This window comes from Cervus canadensis, chromosome 8 (assembly GCF_019320065.1).
Source record: "Cervus canadensis isolate Bull #8, Minnesota chromosome 8, ASM1932006v1, whole genome shotgun sequence".
Taxonomy (NCBI): domain Eukaryota; kingdom Metazoa; phylum Chordata; class Mammalia; order Artiodactyla; family Cervidae; genus Cervus; species Cervus canadensis.
The window spans coordinates 47,927,704-47,953,026 of NC_057393.1; the positions used below are offsets into that span (position 1 = coordinate 47,927,704).

General features: G+C 36.7%; 1 non-coding gene across 1 annotated transcript; it reads left to right on the top strand.

Annotated features, from left to right (window-relative positions):
- Positions 1 to 9,452: 9,452 nt before the first annotated feature.
- Positions 9,453 to 9,524, top strand: TRNAC-GCA. Its single transcript has one exon. It is a non-coding gene; the product is annotated as a tRNA-Cys (tRNA).
- Positions 9,525 to 25,323: the final 15,799 nt, after the last annotated feature.

Below are 25,323 nucleotides of genomic sequence, written 5' to 3' on the forward strand. Positions count from 1 at the left end.
GAATAGGGTGGGGGAGGGGTGAAGATGAATTGGGAGATTGGGATTGACATATATACCATCTAGATGGGTGGTTTGGTGCGACAGAGAGTGGTGGGAGGAGGAAGGTCCAAGAGGGAAGGAATATATGTAAACATATAGCTGAGTCACTTCATCATCAGCAGAAACTAACACAAATTTGTAAGGCAACTGTACCCCAATTTAGAAAAAAAAAAGAAAGAAAAGGTATACCTCAACTGAATTTGAGCCTTATTCTCTTCATCTACCCCTGCCTGGAATAATCATATAATTAATCTATCTTTTGAAGTATGTTATTTCCTTATCAGCTTTTTAAGAAATGTTATCCTGTATGCTAAAAGCTTGTGAAATTATTATAACTCCTACAGTGAGCCTGTGTTTAAAAAAATGTTGACAAGACAAAACAAAAATTGTTCTGAGACCAAACTGCTTACTGTAAATTAAATCTCCAATCAACATTATCAGAAAGTCTTCTTTTATGTAATTTTTAAATTGGATCCTTTGTCATACAGTTTAAGATGCTTGAAGATGTCTGGTCAGATGGTATATTTTGACTAGATTTCTTGCGTTATGATTTCCATGATTTCCAAACTCTCTAATCATTATGCTGCAAGGTTGGTCAAGTTTGTTGAGCCATGAGAATAAAAATCATTCTCCCCTGCCTCCCAAGTATATACAAATTGCTTATAGTCCTTGCATTCCAACTAATTTTGCTACCTTTGTTGTTGTCACATTTTCCCTTTTCTTACTTGAGGCACCCTGGTCATCATCATCACTGGCTCTGCACAGGAAGAAATGTCAGTTTTGGGCAACCCAAAGATAGAATAGATTGTACCTTCAAAGAATATCTCTCCAAAATACACTCTGACAAAAATATATGGTATAAAGAGATCTCCTTGGAATATTCACTGCAGATCAACTTCTCCAGACCTAATTCTTTTCATTTTGAAATAATTGGTGACTAAGTCCCTGCTCTAAAAGGACAGGCCCAGGGCACAGCTACTATAGTCACATTCACTTCTAAATATTTCCCGCTCCATAGGAAATTGAAAGAAGTAGACACAAAAATGTCCTTCAACTTAACTCTTTCTGCCTGTTTTGCTTTCTGTGCTAGTTTCTATTCTTCTGTATCTTATCTTAACAGGTGTTCAAATATTTAATTTTATCCACATATATTTTGTTATCAACATAAATTTCCAAACAAGTATCATTTCCATTATTTGAATTCACGCAGCTTACTCAGCTCTGTATTTTTAGAATTACAGTTTCTGTCACTTAATGTGAAAAACTGAACAGGAAATTAGCAGCAGCCAGGTTCCTAGATTTATCAGAAAAATCAAGCTGTCTTACTTTTATGAACATCTGACTCAAGGACAGATCTTCTAATGCAAAGTAAGGGCTTTAATAAATCACCATCTATGACCCCTACCACGGCCGCCCTTTTCCAACATGGTAATAGTTCACCATACAGACTCTCTTGTGATTTTTTAAAATTGGAAGTCTGAAATTTAACATTTCATTACTTTCAATTTATTAGGGGTTTATCTACATTTAATGATGACAGATTTTGAAAGCCTGTTTTAACTTGTACAAAGTATTAATGAACACATATTTTTCACCACATTTGTCTGAGATTCAGAGAACATTAACTCACTAATGAATTATCCTATATATAGTAAGATAAATCATCAGACTATCATTGTAATTCTACCCTATTTTTAACTTAAAATTCCTATTTCATATTTTGTGCACATTTCATCACAATTTGATGAATCTTATTCAACCAAAATCATATGTATGTGTCTGTGTATGTAATACACATAGGGCTTCCCAGGTGGCACAGCAGTAGAGAATTCCCCTGCAATGCAGGAGATGTGGGTTTGATCCCTGGGTTGGGAAGATCCCCTGGAGAAGGAAATGGCAATCCACTCCAGTATTCTTGCCTGGGAAATCCCATGACAAAGGAGCCTGGTGAACTACCTGTACATGGGGTCATAAGAGTTGAACAGGACTTAGTGACCAAACAACAACAATATATCTACATATAAAATGTTTGAAAACTACCACAATCAAGATATAGAAAATTCCAATCAATCAGAAATTTTCTTTGTGTTCCTTTTCAATATTACTTTACCCCATAGCATTTTCTCTCATCATAGATTAGTTTTGCCTGTGCTTAAATTTCACATAAATTGACTTACAATTAATAAACTTTTGCATTTGCCTTTGTTGTTCAACGTGATATTTTTGAAGTTTATCACTGTTCTTATACATGTCAACATGTTCGTTCTCATGGATGGATAGTATCCTATTATATCAATACATCATAGTTTGCTCAGTCATTCTCAAGTTGATGAAAAGTTATGTTATTTGTTGTCATTGTTTTTGTTTGTTCAGTCATGTCCAACTCTTCGTGACCCCATGGATTGCAGCACGCCAAGCACTCCTGTCCTTGGGCTATTGTAAATGAGGCCGCAATGAATATTTCTGTACAGTTGGGGGGGGGGGGTGTGATGTATGTTTTTATTTTCTCGGCTAAATATTAAAGAGTAGAGCTGCTAAATAATAACTATATGTTTTTCCCCCCTCTCCATGGAATTCTCTAGGCAAGAATACTGGAGTGGGCTGCCATTTCCTTCTCCAGAAGATCTCCTTGACTCAGGGATCAAACCTGGGTCTCCCACACTGCAGGCAGATTCTTTACCATCTGAGACACCAGGGAAGCTCACTTTAAAAGAAATGCCAAAAATTTTCCTCTTAGCTGTTTTCTCATTTTCCATTCCCAAGAGCAACAATGAAAACTCCAGCTGCTCCTCAGCCTTACCAAATTTGATTATTTCAATTATTTTCATTTTAGCTGGTGCACTGGATATTAAATTGTATCTACTTATATATTTTTTTTCCAATGAGTTAGCTCTTCACATCAGGTGGCCAAAGTGCTGGAGCTTCAGCTTCAGCATCAGTCCTTTCAGTGAATGCTCAGAATAGACTGGAAAAGACCTTGATGCTGGGAGACTGAAGACAAAAGAAGAGGGCAGCAGAAGATGAGATAGTTAGATGGCATCACTGACTCAATGGACATAAATTATGAGCAAACTCCAGGACATAATGAAGGACAGGGAAGTCTGGCATGCTGCAGTCCATGGGGTCACAAAGTGAAGTGAAAGTGAAAGTTGTTCAATCATGTCTGACTCTCTGTGATACCATGGACTATACAGTCCATGGAATTCTCCAGGCCAGAATACTGGAGTGGGTAGCCTTGCCCTTCTCCAGGGGATCTTCCCAAGCCAGGGATCGAACACAGGTCTCCCCCATTGCAGGCAGATTCTTTACCAGCTGAGCCACAAGGGAAGCCCAAGAATACTGGAGTGGGTAGCCTATCCCTTCTCCAGCGGGTCTTCCCGACCCAGGAATTGAACCCGGGTCTCCTGCATTGCAGGCAGATTCTTTACCAACTGAGCTATCAGGGAAGCCCTGGGGTCATAAAGTACTCAGCATCATTAGTCATCAGAGAAATTAAGATTATAAGTGTTGTTGTTCAGTCGCTAAATTGTGTCCGACTCTTTGTGACTCGACACAACTTAGCGACTGAACAACAACACTTAAAATTTTAATTTCTCTGATGACTAATGATGCTGAGTACTTTTTCTGTGCTTACTGACCTTTCTTCTGTTATGAAGTGTTGATATTCAAGTCTTGACTCATTTTCTATAAATTAGGTTGTTCTGCTTATTATAGAATCACGGGAGTTTTTTAAATATATTCTTAATATCACCTGTTTCTTAGATTTATGTACTAAAATATATATTCTAATAGTTTGTGGCATGCCCTTGATTTCTACAAAAATAAAAGACAATATTTTAAAATTTATTTTTAGTTGGAGAATAATTGCTCTATAGTTGTGTTGGTTTCTGCCATCCACCAACACAAAAAATAAAAGACAATATTTATTGAGAATGCCCAAGTAACCTCAGAATTTTGCAATACTGATACACCTTAAAAAATCAACCTCTGTCTCTATTACTCTTGTCTATTAAGTTAGCCTAATAACATAGTTTATCAAAACACATACCTTACTATAAAAATTAAGACAAAAGTATAAAATGTTAAAAAAATTATTTGAAGTGATAACATTTTCTAGTTTGAACTGGTATGTGAAAATATGTATCAATACCTTTTTTACAATATGCAAAGCCAACCAAATTTGATTATTTCAATTATTTTCACTTTAGCTGGTGCACTGGATATTAAATTTTATCTACTTATATATTTTTTTCCCAATGAGTTAGCAGCAAGAAGTAAAAACCCTTCACCTTGCATCTGCCCTCAGTGAAATGTCTTTAATGAAAAATTATACCAAGTAATATACAAGTCAATGCTCAGTACTGTTTTAAGGTAGAATTTTGATGAGCAGGTAACACATTTGAGAAAAAAGACTTTTGAGTTACAAACATTTTCACATTGTGGACCCAAGGTTCTGGCTTAATAATAGATATTGTAAAACATGCAGTCTTCTTCCAGTCACCCTCCTCCCATTCCAAAGTTAGACAGACATCCTTCAAGGAGAGAAGAAGTAAAAGAATACCTGAAGAGGGAGCAAGAAGATTAGACCATGACAGACTTTCTGAGCAGAGTCATCCTTCCCACCCCTCTAGCTGTGCTCTGGCCAGGTATCGTGAAAGTTTGAAGTAGGAATGGAGTTTATATCAATGCAATTTGCCATCAGCTGATGAGCTTATACAGTCCATGGAATTCTCCAGGCCAGAATACTGGAGTGGGTAGCCGTTGCCGTCTCCAGAGGATCTTTCCAACCCAGGGATTGAACCCAGAATCTGCATTGTAGGCAGATTCTTTACCAGCTGGACCACCAGGGAAGCCCGCTCTGGCCAGGAGTGCAATACAAATGCTAGACAGGTTTGAGGATCTGAAAGTTGGAGGATCTGAAAGACTTTACCCTGCTTCCCAAAACCAGGTACAGGAGTTTTTAATGGGTCTCCATGATGAAAGACATTAAAATGAGGTATATATAAATTGAGGCTGGTCCAGGAAACATACACATGTTTCTAGATGTGGCTTCATGAGAGAAGCCAAATAGAGAAGCTTCTATTTTTTACGCCTCCAAGAAAGTTGCAGATGTTAACTGAGAGAGACACACCAAGGCAGGGCAGGGGGACAGGGGAGAGAAAGAGATTATCTGGAAACACCTTTGACTGTAATGAGGGTAACTATGTACAAAAAAAGTGACCTGGACTATAAAGTACCCAATTCAGAAACAGTAGCTGGGGGCAGTATGAAAGGCTGTTGACACCTGCAGGAGATTGTATGCACTTCATCAGATGCCACTGACACAAACAGGTAGTCTGGTAACCCCACCCAACAATGTAGCAATTTAGATGCCACTAAAGCTACAATGAATGCAAAAAAGGAGATAATCATTAACTTGTGTTTAAATGTCACTAGATAAAATCTAGTAAGCATAACCAAGGCTTTCTAGGTGGCTCAGTGGTAAAGAATTCGCCTGTTAGTGCAGGAGATGCAGATTTGATGCCTGGGTCTGGAAGATCCCCTGGAGAAAGAAATGGCAACCCACTCTAGTATTCTTGCTTGGGAAATCCCATGGACAGAGGACACTGGCGGGCTATAATCCATGAGGTCATAAAACAGACACAACTTAGCCACTAAACAACAAAAACAAGCATAACCAAAATTACATTGACTGGCATCAGGCAGAAGAGGCACTTTATAAAATTTAAGTTGAATCACAGAAAAAAATTATTTTTATGAACATCTGGGTACATAGCTTATAAAATTAAAACATTTTGGACTAAAAGGAACTTTAAAAGTTGTCTACTCCAAACTTGTCATTTAGCCAATAAAGAAGCAAAAGTCTGGTGAGGGTAAGAGGTTATTCTTACTTATACAAACTTACTCCACATAATTAGTAACACAGAACCAGAAGCCAGTGTCCTGTTTTCTAGTCTATACTTCTTTCTTCTACATCATACTACCTCACTATTCTGTGAAAGCTATATTTATATTATTGCAATAAAAATTACCATTTTAACACATAAGCAATTTCATATGAATTATGAATATACTTATACAAGCTTGATAGGTAGGCAACTACAGCATGTCAATTTTTAGTCTTGTTCTCAATGAATGTTAAAAATATTCCATCTGGGTGTTCAAAGTAATTTTGCTTCTAGGTTTGCTAGAGGCAAGAAAGGGATGTTTTATTATTAACACAACTCAAATCAAGTTGTTAAAACCAATTTTAAATATTTTATCACCAACCTGTCAACATATATGTAAAAACTAGATGAAAAATCAATTGATAGTGAACCTGACTTTTAAGTTTACTTTGTCTAGTAAGACAAATATATTGCAGCTTCCCTGGTGGCTCAGATGGTAAAGAATCTGCCTGCAACGCGGGAGACCCAGGTTGGATCCCTGGGTTGGGAAGATCCCCTGGAGAAGGAAATGGCAACCCACTCCAACATTCTTGCCTGGAAAATCCCATGGACAGAGGAGCCTGGCGAGCTACAGTCTGTGGGGGTCACGATGAGTCAGACATGACTGAGCAAGTAACACACAGAAAGAAACTATACCATATGTTTTGGGGACACTTTCTTTAATCTTTGATTTTTTATATAAATACTTTGATATATGCTTCTTGGAAAATTTACTATTAAACTGATTGCCCAGGTAAGAGTGAGTAGAAACTTTAGTGTCCTTCTGATTTTTTTTTTTCTTCTGATTTTTGGTTACAATCATGTTCCATTCCTCATTAAAGAAGAAGTACAAGTATATACAAAATGCCTCATAAATTTTGTTGGGTTTTTTTGTATTTTACGTCATGCTAATTTCAATAAGTTTACTGAACTAATAACCTTCATCTCCTAACACCAAATCTGGTATTTTTCCTACTTTTAAGCTTTACATATTTACAAATATGTAACCTGTTATAAGCCATTCTTTCTGAGAATTGATAAATGGATATTTTTTTATATAATCACCATCATTTTATTTTTTTTTTAGATATTTCTAGAAGTCACATATTTATTCTACTAATCACAAGAATCATAAATAACTTTGAATGGAAATTAGCATTTGCAAAAGATTCTGATATGCATTAGTGGATTTGATATTCAAAACAATCCAGAGAAGTAGAAATAATTTAAAAATAAGGATAATGTTAGTAACAAAAGAATGATACTGATGGGAAGTTTATTTATCATTCTCAATTAAAGATTCTTTTTTAAAAAAAAAGCTCAGGAAATTTAAATTGGCCAATGTCAAGAAGTTTATATTCCATACATACTCCAATTTAAATGTTAACAGGGGATTTATTGTAGACTAAAACCATCTTTAGTATAAATATTAATAAAAATACTTTATAAGTGTAAAGTAATAAAAAATGCAAGGAGATGTTATTCAATCATGAGAAGGAAAAAAATACAGACTTAGCCTTAGAACACATGTCACAAGTTACATGACTCCTGCTGAGGGACTGAGAGAAATAATATTCCAGGAATAAGAGAGAAATTAGACACATTCTATCATCCCTGTATTTTGTCATTAGAGTAACTCAGTGATGCTAAATTCTAATGAGAAAAATAAATAATATTATGAATTAAGACATTCCTAGGTATAGTGTTCTAAAATCAGCACTTAGATATGTGTGTGTGTAGATAGTTGCTACAGCCAAGTGGCTGAATTTGAGGATATTTAACCTTTCTATATCTGTGACTTATTTTTTAAAAAGTCTGTATCAGGATTCAGCTCCTGAGTAAGATACACTGACATGCAACAGGCCAAAGCTCTCACTGAAGACCAGAAGTGCCTAACAAAAATAAATCCTAAAGATACCAGAGATGTGTGAAAACAACAAGGATTCAATGAACTAAACTTTAATAAAGGAAGAATCTTTCTGGCACTTTCTAACCCTTTCTGCTACTTCATTTTATTCATAAGATTTATCACTACCCACATTATACAGATCACACTCACTTATCTGAAATACTTAGAACTAAACATCTTGAGAAATCCTATGCTTTTTAACTTTAGAAAAGCAATATAGTGCATATACTCTTCTATTATAACATCCATATCAAATCAAGCAAATTAATACTCCTATAATAAAATCTATGAATATCCACTCTAATTGTGATGAATAAAAATTATAAACATTCTTTCACTAATTTAGGTCAGGGGATGAGTTATAAGGAATTTTCTGATCTCCAGAAGCTTTGATTTCAGAATTACACTAAAGAGAAATGTATTATATTTTTGTCATTAATTGTCTGCCTCCCCTAAAAGGTCAGTTCTGTAAGGGCAAAGACTTTTTTATGTTTGAATTTTTGTAGCCCCAGATCCTAGAACACTGCATGATTCATAGGAAGCTTCAAGTAAGTGAGCACATGATGGTTTGCAAAAGGATGCCCAGGAAAGAAAAAAGGAGCTGCTTCATCAACCACAAGACGAGTCTGAGTATGGTTTATCTGCTTAACCAGAAATGCATCATAAGTAATTGAGGACTTTTCAGCTCAGCAGATGAGGATGTCCTGAAAAGTTACAGCACTAACATATATCAAGACAAGAACAACTGCAGATGTTTAATACAGATCGAGCCTAGAGAATATAATAAAAAAGGGAGAAATAATTTTTTTCATAAAGATGATCTCTATAAAAGCTCTTCATTTAAAATCCTCCACGTCTTCCTGGGGAATGGCAGTTTATAAACAAAATACTATAAACTGTTTGCATGGAAAAAAACTGTATGGAACACAGAGGTCATTCCAATACACAAATAAATACTAACAGTACATTTAGCAAGCAAAAATAGGAAAGAAACAATGAAACATTTAAATTGCATCCATTTAAAAGACATTTCTTAATACAAAATACCTAAGCTTTTCATGATATTGCAATCTTTGTGTTGAAAGAGATCTTGGGAGGTCACACAGGACTTATGCCTGAATCACCCTGGGCAAGGGAAAAGCTATATAGGAATCAACTTTTAGAAGAAACAGTCAAATGAGCATAATTTGTTAACCAAAAAAAAAAGTACCAACCAATCAGTCTTCATTTTACCTTATGATATGTCTGAGGGTGTACAAGGACTGTTACAAAGATACACAAATGAAGATAATGTCCCTGAAGTTGCAGAATTTTTTCTCTTTTAAAGTAAAATACAATAAAGTTATTTAACTGAGGACTTAGAAGCATGAGGGCATGTTCATCTGGTACTCAGAACTGAGATAGGCAAAACATCAGTGTAGGCTGGTAAAGAACTATGGGACTTGATCAGAACCTTCCATGATATTCAGTTTGTGGATGAGTGGAATCTATAAGGAAAACAGTTTCCTAAGGAAGGGAGAAGCATGGGAGAATACATGGAATTAAGCATTACAAAGCGCAGTAGCCTAAGCTAGGGTTCCCCAGTGGCTCAGTTGGTAAAGAGTTTGCCTGCAATGCAGGAGACCCAGGTTCAATCCCTGGGTGGGGAAGATACCCTGGAGAAGGAAATGGCAACCCATTCCAGTATTCTAACCTGGAGAATCCCATGCACAGAGGAGCCTGGCAGGCTACAGTCTATGAGGTCACAAGAGTCAGACACACCTTAGTGACTAAACCCCCACCACCACACATCACTTTACTTATAAACCCAAGCAGAAAGCATGTGATGTGAAGGAGCTAATGCAGTCGAGTCATGAAGGGCCTGGCCTCTGGAATTTGACCAACACTTACTCAATTAGCCATCATAGGCAAATGACCTGATTTCTTAAAGCCTTAGCAAATATTACAATTACAGATAAAGCCAATAAAGCACTGAGTCTGGTACATAGTTTGAGTTCAGTATGTGTCACTTGTTAGTACTATCACTACTAATTGGCTCTATTGCCCTGCATTCTTCAAGAAAATAATTTTAAATGATCTATAAATATTTTAAATTTCATTAGCAACATTAAAGTATTACTTATAAGAACTATAATCAGTTTTGTCATTTTAATAATTAATCTAGCATAGGGAACTCTACTCAATACTCTGTAATGGAAAGAAATCTAAAAAGAAAGTGAATATATGTATATGTATAACTGATTCACTTTGTTGCACACCTAAAACTAACACATTATAAAGCAATTATACTCCAATAAAAAACATAAAGAAATAAGTAATTAAATAAAAATAAGCTTGTTCATTCTTCCACAAAATAACACTAATAAGGTCTTACATAATTTTCTATTTCATAACAGAACTTATTTTTAAGTTGGCACATTTGTTATTCAAGTCTGCAGGGCAAAGATGAATCCACCCCTTGGGCTCTTTATCTTATAGCATGCCGTGTGAGCTCGCCTGCATGCAAAGCAGCTTGCTCACTAATCAGCCTCAGTTAATCAGCACATCTGCCTTAGTAGCTTAATATTTTAGAGTAAATGGGTAACTTTAAGAAATCAGAGGTCATGGAGGTTGCTGCAAAGATTCATCTCTTCATATTACATCCTGTTGAAATTTCTTAAAGGTCAGATCTAAATGTTTCTATGTTCATGTGCATGCATGCAGGCTCAGTCACGTCCAACTCTTTGTGATCCACTGGACTGCTGCCTGCCAGGCCGCTCAGTCCATGGGATTCACCTGGCAGGAATTCTGAAGCAGGTTGCCAATTCCTCCTCCAGGAGATCTTCCTGACCCAGGGATCAAAGCGGCATCTTCTGTGTCTCCTGCATTGGCAGGCAGATTCTTTTACTGTTGAGCCTCCTTGGAAGCTTCTATGTTGATAAATATTTCCATTTCTCTGAGAGATTTGGATATTGGCTCCAATTTGAATTTCCTATTAGGAAAGCATACAGCTTTCAGGACCTGACAATAGTGGCAAATTCTGGGACTTCAGATTTCTTAGAATCCTCACTTTGACACAGCAATATGTAGGACTCACCCAATAAGAAGTAAACATCTTTTGGCTAGACAACAGTTTCCGCTGCCGGGGACAGTGTCTTTTCAGCAGCCCTGCATACCTCTATTGACCGAGTCCTCCAAAACAAACATATAGGTCGCGTTTCCCATGTTCTGTCAGAAAACTCCAACCACACACACAAAACCTTTTGATAATAAATCCAGCAGCTTTCATGTACTGCAGTGCTAAACAGACACAAATTTTAATATTGTTTTTTCTACCCCATCATATTAACCCATAAGATTTTCTCAAGATGTATGCCAGAATTTCTCCTCAAAGTTGCAAAGGGAAGAGGGACTTATGTGTGTGTGTGTTATTCCCTGTTTCTATAACCTTTAATTATTGTTAAATATGCTGAAAATAAAAATGTGTGTTTGTAGATTTTGATTAATCTGTATCCAATGAAGTTACCTTCTATGTCACTATCGCAAATTATTGTAAGATTTCCCCATAATTAACCTTGACTCTATCAATATCATCTGTATAAAAATATAGAAACTAATTATGATACCCATACTTATGGGAGCCAATATTTTCTATTGGATTTATACTCCTAATCCCTTTCCCAAAAGGCTCTGAGGCAGCTAGACTTTGAAAAATTCATTTCAATTTATAGAGTACCTTTGATTTTTTTATTAGACCCTCATAACAGCCCTATTAATGTATTTATAATTGTGATAAATTTGTGATTTGAGATAATTGTCTTGGAGTGATCAGGTGACTGGTCCAAAACCAAATGCCCTCCAAACTCCTCAGCCTAGGCTCTATCTGAAATTAGCATAATCCTATAAATGCTGTATTCTTTTCACTTCACCACACTGCCTCCTGTAAGCAGGCAGCAGTGAAGATGATTTGTAAAAGATATACTAATGGAATAGCTTTTTCCCATGTAATTAAGCTTGAGTCAATCACCAGGCACTCAGAATTACCAAGAATTTAGGAGGATACTAAATTTTTATGCATCCTCACTCACAAGTCTCATACTTTACCTTATTCCAAGTTAAAAATTTATCACAGGGCAGTTGGCACTAAACTCATCCAACATAGCAGCAAAATCTGCTCCTGAGCCATCCAGAAGTCCATACAATCCTATCATGGACCAAGGGGACCAAAATATCCTAGCAGGACCTCTATAATCTCTAGTTACTTATCCAGTACATTTGGATAGGAATATGATTGTTTCCAGCTTTGTCAACTGTAATAATAGTATCATTAATGACCTTAAAAGCTTCGAAAAACAGTCTGGAAGCCCAATCCCAGGGAAATATTATATATCATCCCTAACAATAACAACCACAACTGGGGTTGATGATTACACACAGGCATAAGAAGCTAGTATCCTTGCTTATCCTGAATGGACCATCCCAGAGAAGATATGGTTAGGTAGTGTTCAGCGATTTATCATAATCTGAGACTCAGAAATCCCCCTACCATATACAGTCTGCACTTTTCATTAAAATTAAAAATAGACCATATGGACTTAAATTACTTGAATAATGAGCCAGCATATGAAACAATAGGACCCTGAGCCACTTTCTTAAGAATAAACTATAACTGGAAGCAAATAAATTAGGGGAAATATAATGAGATAAAATTTCATCTCCTAAAACAACAGACACCCTGTTATAATTGAAACCTAACTCATGCTAACACATTAAGATGCTACCATGTTAAATACCAGGCTATTTCATTGTTAAGAAATATTCAAAAGCATCTGCTAACCCAAAAAGCTCATTTTAAAAATGCATATGGATCTAAAATGTCAGATAGATTTGAATTCAAAGTAAAATTTTCTAATTTTCCAGCTTGGGGAAGTTACCTAACTACACTTGATTTCAATTGCTCATCTGAAAATGAGAATAAGAATTGGTAGCTTCCAATATTGTTGTATTTATCATGTCTAGCACATTGTACGTGTGCATGCTCAGTCATGTCTGACTCTTTGGGACCCCATGAACTGTAGTCCGCCAGGCTCCTCTGGCCTTGGGAGTATTCTGGCAAGAATACAGGAGTGGGTTGCCATTTCCTACTCCAGGGGATCTTCCTGACCCGGGGATTAAATCTGAGTCTCTGGTATTTGCAGGTGGGATTCCTTACCACTTAGCCACCTGGGAAGCACATGTAAAGGATCAGCAAATGGCAATTCTAATGTTCTACCAAGTTTTAAAGGAAAATATTGCTTTGGCCTGAAACTCACTGTCAAAGTTGTAGGGTAGACATAAAGGAAGATTTATTCTTTAGAATAAGGGAAACAAATTGCAAGTTAGGCTATAACTTCATATATGAAAATAATACATCACTGTGATGACTTAATGTGTTGTATCCATAGACCAATATAATTATGATCTCCATTTCATTATTTCTCTAAATCTGTAAAATAAAAGTTTATACTATTTGTAAGTTGTTAACTAGGCCACCTAAAATTTGGTCGGTCCTGAGAAAGCTCTTGGGTAAGGCTTTAGAGGATACTCTTTTATATTCCAAGATGTATCGCAAGCCATGGGCTACTCCCCCAAAGCCCATCCCCTTGTGTGCTACTCTGAAGGTGTGAGGGCCAGAAAGGACACGGCAGTGCAGACGTGTTACCAAGGCTAGGACTGCACGAAAAGAACATTTTCACATCAGTACAGGTACAGACAGATGGTTAAATCTTAAGTACCCTCCAGGCTCCACATATTTCACAATCAGCTTTTGAAAATCATTGCTGCCACTTGAGTAGTACAGTCAAAACATCCCAAGGCTGTCAATTTATTCTCTAACTTTTAAAATTCTATCACCCGTTTTCCTAAGGTAACCAACTGTAATGTATTAACTCTCCAAAGATAGGGAGACACATTTGCATTATATATTACACTAATATTTTCCTTAATTTTAATTTTACAGAAAGTAAATACAGACTTTAAGACCATATTAATGTAGTTTGTGATTAACTATCCCTTACTGCATTTGGATTTTTTAATTGGTGAAATGGGTATCTATGCTGAAAAAGGTCCAGTGGGGTAGAGAACTTTTATATTCCTTTGCCACAAATTATCTTCTTTATTACTTATCATAATGAGGTAAGTGCTATTTTCCTGAAACTTTGAGGTCTCAGGTTTATTTTTCAAAACCAAACTTTAGCTTAGCATGCAGTTTAGGTTTATCCCTTAAGCACTTGCTACAGGCTTTTTAAAATATGCATGAAATGGCTAGTTAATGCATTGTTTTTATCCTTATATTGCAACTATATAGGTTTCAACACCACTATTCCACAGAAACCTTCAATTTTCAGTTGAATTTTTTATCAGACATGTAAGTGTAAATCTAGCAAAGCAAAACAAGAGTAAAATTGTAGGAGATCAAGATGGAAATCACTTTGCTGCCACAAACACATCAGTAATACATCTACGAGTAGGACAATTCTTGAAGAAAAATAACTGGGTACTGGCAGAAAGATTCCTGTATAGCCAAGGCTGAAAGAAAGATCCACACAGAATCAGGTATGAAGGGAAGAAAAAAAATTAGGCAGGACCTGTGCCTCAGAGAAGAGACTCAGAGGAAAAGATTTACAGAGACAAAGATCCTCTGTGGGGAATGAGTGGTGCAAGCCACACACTGGGTGCTCCAGTCCCGGGGTTTGGAAAAGGGAAGATGGTTGGCTGGAGGACTGGTAGGACTAGGAGGAAAGCTGTGGGAAGGCTGGACTCCACTCAGCAGGACTGTACTTGGGCTTGCTTGCTCCTGAAGCAGGGCAGAAAAGGCAGATTGAAACCACACAGGTTTCAACGACTAGCTTCCCATGACCACTCTAGTACATGCCCCAGATTGAGTAGAGTTAATGCACTAACTTCAAACCACAGCTTCACACTGGAAGGAGGGCTACCAAAACCAAGGAAAGAACCCAGCCATGAGAAACAGCAGCAGCTCAGAAGTGGCATCTGAGAAGGGAGGGGACAGTCATTAGCGGTGCTTGCAGGGGCAGTGCATCAGAAATAGCCCCGGTCCACCAAAGCCTGCACCCTGACACCGAGAGCCCACATGGGCCCTGCCTGCCCTCCAGCGCAGCCACACAGCAGGATGGGGGCAGCAGGGCACAAGAGGAGAGACTGGCCGTGAGCGACAAAGGAGATTCAAACCACAAGCAGCATCTGAGAAGGGTAGGGGCAGTCAATGTTGACAGGTACAAGCAGCACAACCAACCTCTAGCTGTATCTGGACCACCAGCATGCACACCATCACATACTAAGAAACCAAACGGGCACCTCTTGCTCCCATATTACCTCCCTCTGGGGAAAGGGTGCTAATGCTGGGAAGTAGAAGAACACACACCTAAAGGGACTGGGCCAGTTTGGACTTGAACCTCATAGCTTCTGCTCTAGTAACTTAGGGTCTGATACTGCCCTCGTAGGGCAATGACAGCCACTGAACACAGGGACAGCCACTGACAACCTGCCTCATAGCTAGCTCCAGCCCTAGCCTGTCCATCTCCAGCTCCACCTCCTACCAAGGTGAAAGCTGCCACCACAGCTTAAGGAAAAATGTAACTCATGTTCATGACAAATCCAGCTCCAACTAAAGCTACAGACTCCATAAGGTCACTCCAGTGTAAGGATCCCCCACCTTCAAGACAGCTGTAGCTGCACTCATCTTCTGTGATGGCCCTACTCACCTTCTGCCACAGCCCACACACTGTGCAGTGTGTTTCTCTCTAAATAAATCCAATTCTTACCTATCACTTTGTCTCTCATTGAATTCTTCCTGCGTTGTGACATCAAGAACCTGAGTTTCATTAAGTCCTGAGACCAGGTGTGTGACCTCAGTTGGAAGACCATGGGATGTGGCTGGCTTCAAGGCCTGGCCACAGGAGTTGAAGTCCCAGTCTGAGGTGGATGGTTTCAGTATGATTATTTGTCTTGAATATAAAGGAAAGAAAAGTCATGATTACCAATACAAATAAAGAAAAGAAAACAAAAATGGCCTGAAATCCCAGAGGTAACTATTAACATTTTGCTACATGTCATTCTAGAATTTATATACATATATTTACATATTTATATATTAAAATATGTAATATATTTTTAAAGCAAACAAAAATGGAATCACACTGTACATAGGGCTTTGTAACCTCTTTTTTCCCATCCATTAATGCCTTATGAACATTTTCCTGTATTAGTAAAGAAAATTTCAAAAAAGAAAAAAAAAGATAGCCATAGACAACTGTTTCTCCTAATTTCATAGAGACAGAGAAAGAGAACTAAAACGAGAAGACAGAGGAATTTGTCTCATTTGAAAGTGCAAGAGAAAACGCCCCCAAAAACAAACTACACAACAGAAATAAACAATTTACCAGATGAAGAATTCAAAACATTAGCAAACCAAATCCAACAATATATAAAAAGGCTCAGAGACCATGATCTAGTGAAATTTATTCCAGGGATGCAAAGAAGGTTCAATATGCACAAGTCAAACAATGTGATATACCACACTAACTTAAAGAATGATAAAAATCACATAATCATCTTAGGATGCAGAAAAACATTTCACAAACTTCAGCATCTGTTCATGGTGAAAACTCTCGAAATGTATGGGGTGGTGGTGATGGTAGTTTAGTTGCTAGGCTGTGTCCAAGTCTTGTTACCTCATGCACTGTAGCCTGTGAGGCTCCTCTGTCCATGAGATTTCCCAGACAAGCATACTGAAGTAAGCTGCCATTTCCTTCTCCAGGGGATCTTCTCAGCCCAGGGACTAAACCTGCATCTCCTGCACTGAAGGCAAATTCTTTAATGCTGAGCCACCAGGGAAGTCCCAAGGGGGTAAAGAGGGAATACATCTCAACATAATAAGATCTAATTATGGCAAACCCACAGCTAACATCATGTTCATTAGTGAAAAACTGAAAGCCTTTCCTCTAAATCAGAAACAAGACAAGAATGCCCACTATCACCACTTCTATTTAATGTAGTATTAGAAGTCTTAGCCACAATAATCAGACAAGAAAAAGGAATAAAATCATTCAATTTGGAAGGGAACAAATAAAACTGTCACTATTTGCAGATGACATGATCATATCTATCGAAAACCCTAAAGTCCCCATCAGAAAACTACTAAAATGAACAAATTCAGTAAAGTTGTAGGATACAAAATTAATATACATAAATTTGTTGCTTTTTTTTTTTGTATTTTATTTATTTATTTTTTTTTCTCCTTCCAAGGTTTTTTTTTTTTTTGTGAGAACATTTTTTTTTTTTTTTGTCATACATTGATATGAATCAGCCATAGATTTACATGTATTCCCAATCCCTATCCCCCCTCCCACCTTCCCTCTCCACCCGATTCCTCTGGTCTTCCCAGTGCACCAGGCCGGAGCACTTGTCTCATGCATCCCACCTGGGCTGGTGATCTGTTTCACCATAGATAGTATACATGCTGTTCTTTTGAAATATCCCACCCTCACATTCTCCCACAAAGTTCAAAAGTCTGTTCTGTATTTATACACTAATAATAAATTATCAAAAAATAAAACAATTCCATTTAAAATTGCATCAAAAAGAATAAAATATCTAGAAATAAACTTAACTAAGGAGTATAGAGACCTTTACATGGAAAATTTTAAAACATTAATGAAGGAATTTAGAAATGATATAAAAAATGGAAAGATATACTATGTTATGGCTTGGAAGAATATTCTTAAAAAGTCTGTATTTTACCCAAAGCAATCTGTAGATTTAATGCAATCCCTATCAAATTACCCATGACATTTTTCACAGAACTAGAACAAAGTATCATAAAATTGACATGAAGCCACAAAAGATCCTGAATTGCCAAAGCAATCTGGAAAAGAAAGAACAAAGATGGAGGTATGACATTCCCAAACTTCAAACTATACTATCAAGCTACTGTAATCAAGACAGTATGATATTGGCACAAAAACAGGCACACAAATAAATGGAACAGAACAGAGAACCCAGAAGTAAACCCACACTCTTATGGTCAATTAGTCTGCAACAAAGGCGGCCAGAATATATGATGAGAAAAAGACAGTCTCTTTCTGGGAAACTGGATCACATGTGACTTTCCGCATAGGAGAAGAAAGAAGGCTGTCCCTTCTGCCAGACATGTGTCCTCAAGTTCTAGGATATGGTATGGTTCCTGGATCTTGTACAGCCCTCTTGGCCCATACATTAATAGCCAAGCATTGAAAATGGTCAAGCAATGAGAGTTTTGAGTTGGGTCCCTGATGAATATGGGTTTTCTGCATCAATCTTGCACTACTTACTTACACATTATATACATGTAAGAATGAAAGAGATTTCTGTATTTTTTAACTCAATATTTTGAGTTTTCAGTTGCTTGCAGCTGGATATATATATATATATTTTTTTTTTTATTAGTTGGAGGCTAATTACTTCACAACATTTCAGTGGGTTTTGTCATACACTGATATGAATCAGCCATAGAGTTACACGTATTCCCCATCCCGATCCCCCCTCCCACCTCCCTCTCCACCCGATTCCTCTGGGTCTTCCCAGTGCACCAGGTCAGAGCACTTGTCTCAGGCATCCCACCTGGGCTGGTGATCTGTTTCACCCTAGATAATATACATGCTGTTCTTTCGCAACATCCCACCCTCACATTCTCCCACAGAGTTCAAAAGTCTGTTCTGTACTTCTGTGTCTCTTTTTCTGTTTTGCATATAGGGTTATCGTTACTATCTTTCTAAATTCCATATATATGTGTTAGTATGCTGTAATGTTCTTTATCTTTCTGGCTTACTTCACTCTGTATAATGGGCTCCAGTTTCATCCATCTCATTAGAACTGATTCAAATGAATTCTTTTTAATGGCTGAGTAATTTTCCATGGTGTATATGTACCACAGCTTCCTTATCCATTCGTCTGCTGATGGGCATCTAGGTTGCTTCCATGTCCTGGCTATTATAAACAGTGCTGCGATGAACATTGGGGTGCACGTGTCTCTTTCAGATCTGGTTTCCTCAGTGTGTATGCCCAGAAGTGGGATTGCTGGGTCATATGGCAGTTCTATTTCCAGTTTTTTAAGGAATCTCCACACTGTTTTCCATAGTGGCTGTACTAGTTTGCATTCCCACCAACAGTGTAAGAGGGTTCCCTTTTCTCCACACCCTCTCCAGCATTTATTGCTTGTAGACTTTTGGATAGCAGCCACCCTGACTGGCGTGTAATGGTACCTCATTGTGGTTTTGATTTGCATTTCTCTAATAATGAGTGATGTTGAGCATCTTTTCATGTGTTTGTTAGCCATCTGTATGTCTTCTTTGGAGAAATGTCTGTTTAGTTCTTTGGCCCATTTTTTGATTGGGTCATTTATTTTTCTGGAATTGAGCTGCAGGAGTTGCTTGTATATTTTTGAGATTAATCCTTTGTCTGTTTCTTCATTTGCTATTATTTTCTCCCAATCTGAGGGCTGTCTTTTCACCTTACTTATAGTTTCCTTTGTAGTGCAAAAGCTTTTAAGTTTCATTAGGTCCATTTGTTTAGTTTTGCTTTTATTTCGCATTCCTATCAAGCTACCAACGGTATTTTTCACAGAACTAGACCAAAGAATTTCACAATTTGTATGGAAATACAAAAAACCTCGAATAGCCAAAGTAATCTTGAGAAAGAAGAATGGAACTGGAGGAATCAACCTGCCTGACTTCAGACTCTACTACAAAGCCACAGTCATCAAGACAGTATGGTACTGGCACAAAGACAGAAATATAGATCAATGGAACAGAATAGAAAGCCCAGAGATAAATCCACGAACCTATGGACACCTTATCTTTGACAAAGGAGGCAAGGATATACAATGGAAAAAAGACAACCTCTTTAACAAGTGGTGCTGGGAAAACTGGTCAACCACTTGTAAAAGAATGAAACTAGAACACTTTCTAACACCATACACAAAAATAAACTCAAAATGGATTAAAGATCTAAATGTAAGACCAGAAACTATAAAACTCCTAGAGGAGAACATAGGAAATAAAAGCAAAACTAAACAAACGGATATATTCTTAATAGATGCATAAAACACAAACATGTATATACCAAAAATAATTAATAAAATTTGAGCCCATCTAATAGAGCAGAAAAACCATGGCTAAATGAAGTACAAATATATATACAACAAACTATAAATAATATTTAGTAAGCTTCTGATAAAACCCTGAACCATTAGATGTAAAATATAATTTTGTCCTAATCCAATGTGATGTTTCATCTCCTTTGTGTCCAAGGTTTATGGATACCTTTCATGTGCATCCCACTCTTCTCCACATCATTCATCAATAGGTGAAATTTCTTTGCAAAAGGGCCTTAGTCATGGATTCCACTCTCAACCCACAATGCCTAAACATTTAATATAGATTCTTCAACTCCTGTTGCTATCATAATCTCCAAAGGTGTGTCATCAAATTTCTATGCAAGAATGATCTCTTCTATTCTATAAGCTTTATACTTCATGTCTAAGACTCTACTTCAGATACTGCTAAGTCTGAAATCTGCCCTTATCTTTTGTTCCACACTTGATAGGTGAGACTTTTTTAAGGCTGTGAATTTAACTTCTAGATTGAGTCAGAGTTGAAATAGATACCACTGGCCAAATGCATAGATGTGATGTGATTTTCGGGTAAAACAAAAAGTATATATATTATCTGGTTGCAGCACAAGTTCTACTTGTCAAATTATGGCTACTCTAATGCAAGGTATACAAGAAGTGCACTTTTCATTAAGACTGCTATATAGTCTAATCACAAAGCCCTGAGTGGGTCTCCAATCAAACCAAATTCTCATATTCTTCTCAGCAGTAGCCTTAAATAAGGTAAGGCAGGATGGAAATGGAGTCCAGGATATAAGCAATCACTTATACATTATAGCCACAAGGCCACCTGCCTCTCTGCCTTCTGTTCACATAGTGCAACATAAAAATAAATATGTACCACCTATTTATTTTGAGAACAATTCAGAGTTGCAGGCAGACCAAATGAAAAGAGAGAAGTTCCTTTTGTTTGAGCCTGCAACATCAAAGAGCAGTTTTATTTCTACCATTCATGATGCAGAAGTTTAATTTTTCAAGTATTCGTTTCTTTACAAATTATTTTCCTGTGTATTACTTTACTTTTGATCTATCACTCTGTATACAATAAAGGATATCTGTGACCTTAAGTTAAGTCACTTCAGTTATGTACCACTCTTTGCAACCCTATGGACAGTAGCCTGCCAGGCTCCTCTGTCCATAGGATTCTCCAGGCAAGAATACTGGAGTGGGTTGCCATGCCCTGCTCCAGAGGATCTTCTTGGCCCAGGAATCTAGCCCTGTCTCTGATGTCTCCTGCATTGGCAGGCAGGTTCTTTACCACTAGCACCATACTGAGATATAAATACTTTATTTACAAACCTAAATCTCAATAGCCAAATTGTACAAGACATTTATCTCTTTAGTTTATATGAGAACCCAAGCTTTAAATATGTGTATTAGCTTTTTCTTAAAATACATGTTGATACATCTTGGATGATAACCATAACAATCAATCAAACTTTTGAAATTACATTTTCTTTGATATTGTTGCAGATAACACTTTAAGAAATCCCCACTGCAAAATAATTATGATTTAATGCAATTCAAGCCAAAGAATGTTTGCCAAAATAAGAAAACTTGAGATGACACCATCAATACAGCCTAATTAAATTTCTAGTATTTATTCTGCTATGTAGAAGGAAAATACTGAAGAAGCATAAAGTACCATCCTTACATCCAAAAACCCTACACCCAATTGGATGGTATAAGATATTTATGCATAAACTCTTCAGATAACAATATAAGGCAATGTTGACATGATACAAAGAAGGATGAAATTTACAGACAGGTGAAATTTACAATAAGTAAATTCAAATTAAGAATCATTAGTGAGAGTCGCTCAGTCATGTCCGACTCTTTGTGACTCCATAGTCTATACAGTCCATGGAGTTCTCTAGGCCAGGATACTGGAAGTGGGTAGTCGTTCGCTTCTCCAGGGGATCTTCACAACCCAGGGATCGAACCCAGGTCTCTTGCAATGCAGGCAGATTCTTTACCAGCTGAGCCACATAGTCTAAATATTAGGTCAAAGTTTTGTGGAACAAGTGAGATTAGACAGGGAGGAGAAAGCTGACCTTGCAACACTGGTGCCTAGAAATGATCCATTTTTTGAGCCATTAATGATCATGTCTGTAAGGAGCATATCTAAGTAGGGGCTCAAATTTTTAATTTTTTCACTAGATTTTAAGTTATATGAAGACAAACTGTATCTATCTTGTTCTGCACTGCAGCTTCAAGATTTTATGCAGTTCCTAATATATGATCAATGTTTAATATTTCTTAAATGATTAAAAGAAAATACATACTAATTTCAAAAAGGACACTCATACATATATTATAAATATAATTGTATTTGGAATAAATATTAATATTAAAAATACAAATATTAAAAAAAACCAAATATTGCATAAGTTCTGCAACTTGTCATTTGTATAAATTACTCAATTTCTGATAGTATTTGACATTTGCCAAATTTAATTTTATCAGGAGAGAGGAAGAGAATATACATGCATTCATACATGCATAAATAAGACTATAAATTACCAGAGAAATAGCCAAAAGGAAGGTAGCCAAGGAGAGAAATAGGTGCTCTTGGGAGCCTGGATAATGTTGATCTATTGAATAAATGACATCAGGAAAGTGCAGATGCCAAAACAGGTCTAATACTATCAGTGGATGAGATAACTTTGATTAAATAAAACTGAGAACTAAATATACTAAAGATCATTATTTTACTGACATTGAAAGCTATAAATTTAAGGGACAGATTCTCAAAGGAAATGATTGAAATGAAATTGGATGAAAATCCATTCATAAGAATTTTTTTTAAAAAAAACCATAGGTCAAATAAAGGTGAGTGCCTGATAAAGAATATCTTACACGGACAAGGAAGGGACTACTTGCCCTTTTCAGATTGTCCTATAGACCAGTTTTATGTTTTCTTTAGGGCAATTTTCAGTCTGTGGAGTTAATTTTATACTGAGAAATGATTTAGCAAGGTATATGCTTGATGTTTTTTAATTCACTTCTTTTACTGAACTAGGTTTTATTCATAAATCACTGATCCTTTGTCACCTTGCTTATATATTTCAGCTCCAGTAAATAGTCTTTGGGTGGTCTCACTAATGCCCTAGTCAATTTTCAATTCTGTACAAACATAGATATTTATCTCAACTAGATGTCAAAATGACATTTGAATTAGTATGCCTTACATTCCTGACCTGTTTTTACTGATACTTGGTTTCATTTTTAAACGGTGTATTTGTGCTTCAGGCACAGTATTAACAGAATTTCAAATCTCTGGATAGAAGAATTTATTTGTATTTTTATGCATCTACAATTATATAAAGCTTTATAAACAAACATGTTTTAACATCTTTAAAAAGCAAAGGCTCACTTCAGACATTTTTATATTTTCCAAGAAGATTCTTTAAAAAATATCATTCAGTTAATATACAATTACTTGCACACATTTAGTGTGTACACTGTAATAAGTTTCAATGTGTAAACATCATAAAATCATGTTTATAATCAATATAATGAACCTATCTATTACCACATAAAAATTTCCTTTTACTTCTTAGTAATCCCTTCATTCCACCCCTTCTTGTCCCTACTGTTACCAAGCAACCACTGATCTGCTATACATTGGTAAATATTAGTTTGTATATCTTAGATTTTTACAAAATGTAATCATACATTATGTGCTTTATTTTTCTGGTATAAACTTCTTTCATTCAACATATAGTAAGACCCTTCCATATTGTAGCATGTATCAATATCTCTTTCCTTTTTATTGCTGAGTACTATTCAATTGTGCAATATAGCACAGTTTATCCATTCACCTCTTGATGGATACGTGGGTTGTTCCTAGTTTTCCACTGTTAAAAACAAAGCAGGTATAACATTCTGTATAAGTCTTCGTGTGGATCTTCCCAGGTGATGCTAGTGGCAAAGAATGCATCTGCCAATGCAGAAGATGCAAGAAATGCAGGTTTAATTCTTGAGTGGGAAAGATTCCCTGGAGTAGGAAATGGCAACCCACTCCAATATTCTTGCCTGGGAAATCCAATGGACAGAGGAGCCTGGCAGGGTACAGTCCATGGGGTCACAAAGAATTGGACATGATTGAGTGCACACACACACACACATGCTCTTAGGAGTAGAAAGCCTGGATCACATGGTAGGCATGCATTTAACTTTTTAAGAAACTTCCAAACAATTTCCCAAGTGATTGCACTATTTCATTAAATGCATTTTGCCCAGATTGTAGGAGAGTTCCAGTTGTTTTATACCCTTGACCACATTTGGTAAAGTCAATCTTTTTAATTTTAGACTAATAGATGTGTGATGGTATCGCATTGTGGTTTTAATCTGCACTTCCTATTATCTTGGAGAAGACTCTTGAGAGTCCCTTGGACTGAAGGAGATCAAACCAGTCAATCCTAAAGGAAATCAGTCCTGAATATTCATTGGAAGGACTGATGCTGAAGTTCCAATACCTTGTCCACCTGATGGGAAGAACTGACTCATTAGAAAAGACAATGATGCTGGGAAGGACTGAAGGCAGGAGGAGAAGGGGAAGACAGAGGATGAGATGGTTCGGTGGCATCACCAACTCGATGGACATGAGTTTGAGCAAGCTCTGAGAGTAGGTGATGGACATGAAAACCTGGTGTGCTGCAATCCATGGGGTCACAAAGAGTTGTACATGACTGAGCAACCCACAAAATCCCATATCTAATGATGGGATTTTGATTGAATTGTTTGGAATCTGTACATCAATTTAGGGAGACTGAAATTCTAATATAATAAATCTGAACCATGAACATAGTATATTTCTCAATTTCTCTCATAAATATTAACTTTCATTATATAAGACTTTTAAAATTTATCTCTGAGCATTTCACATTTCAAGGCTACTTGAAATACAATTATTTTTATTTCAATTTCAAATTATCCATCCCTAGTACACAGAAATAAAATAGAATTTTACATTCATCTTTCATCCTTCAAACTTAAATTCTCTTATTTGTTCCTGAAGATTTTTTTGTATCTACGCTCAGATTTACTACAGAGATGATTGTATCATGTATGAATAAAGACAATTTCAATTTTAACTATTTCTCTTTCATTTGGATGTTTTCTTTTTCTGCCCTCACTGCTATTGAAAACCTGCAGTACAATAATGAATAGAAATTGTAAGGGTGGACCACGGTTAAGGGTGGACATCCTTGTCTTGGACTCCATTTTAGGGGTATAGTGCCCAAGCTTTCACCATG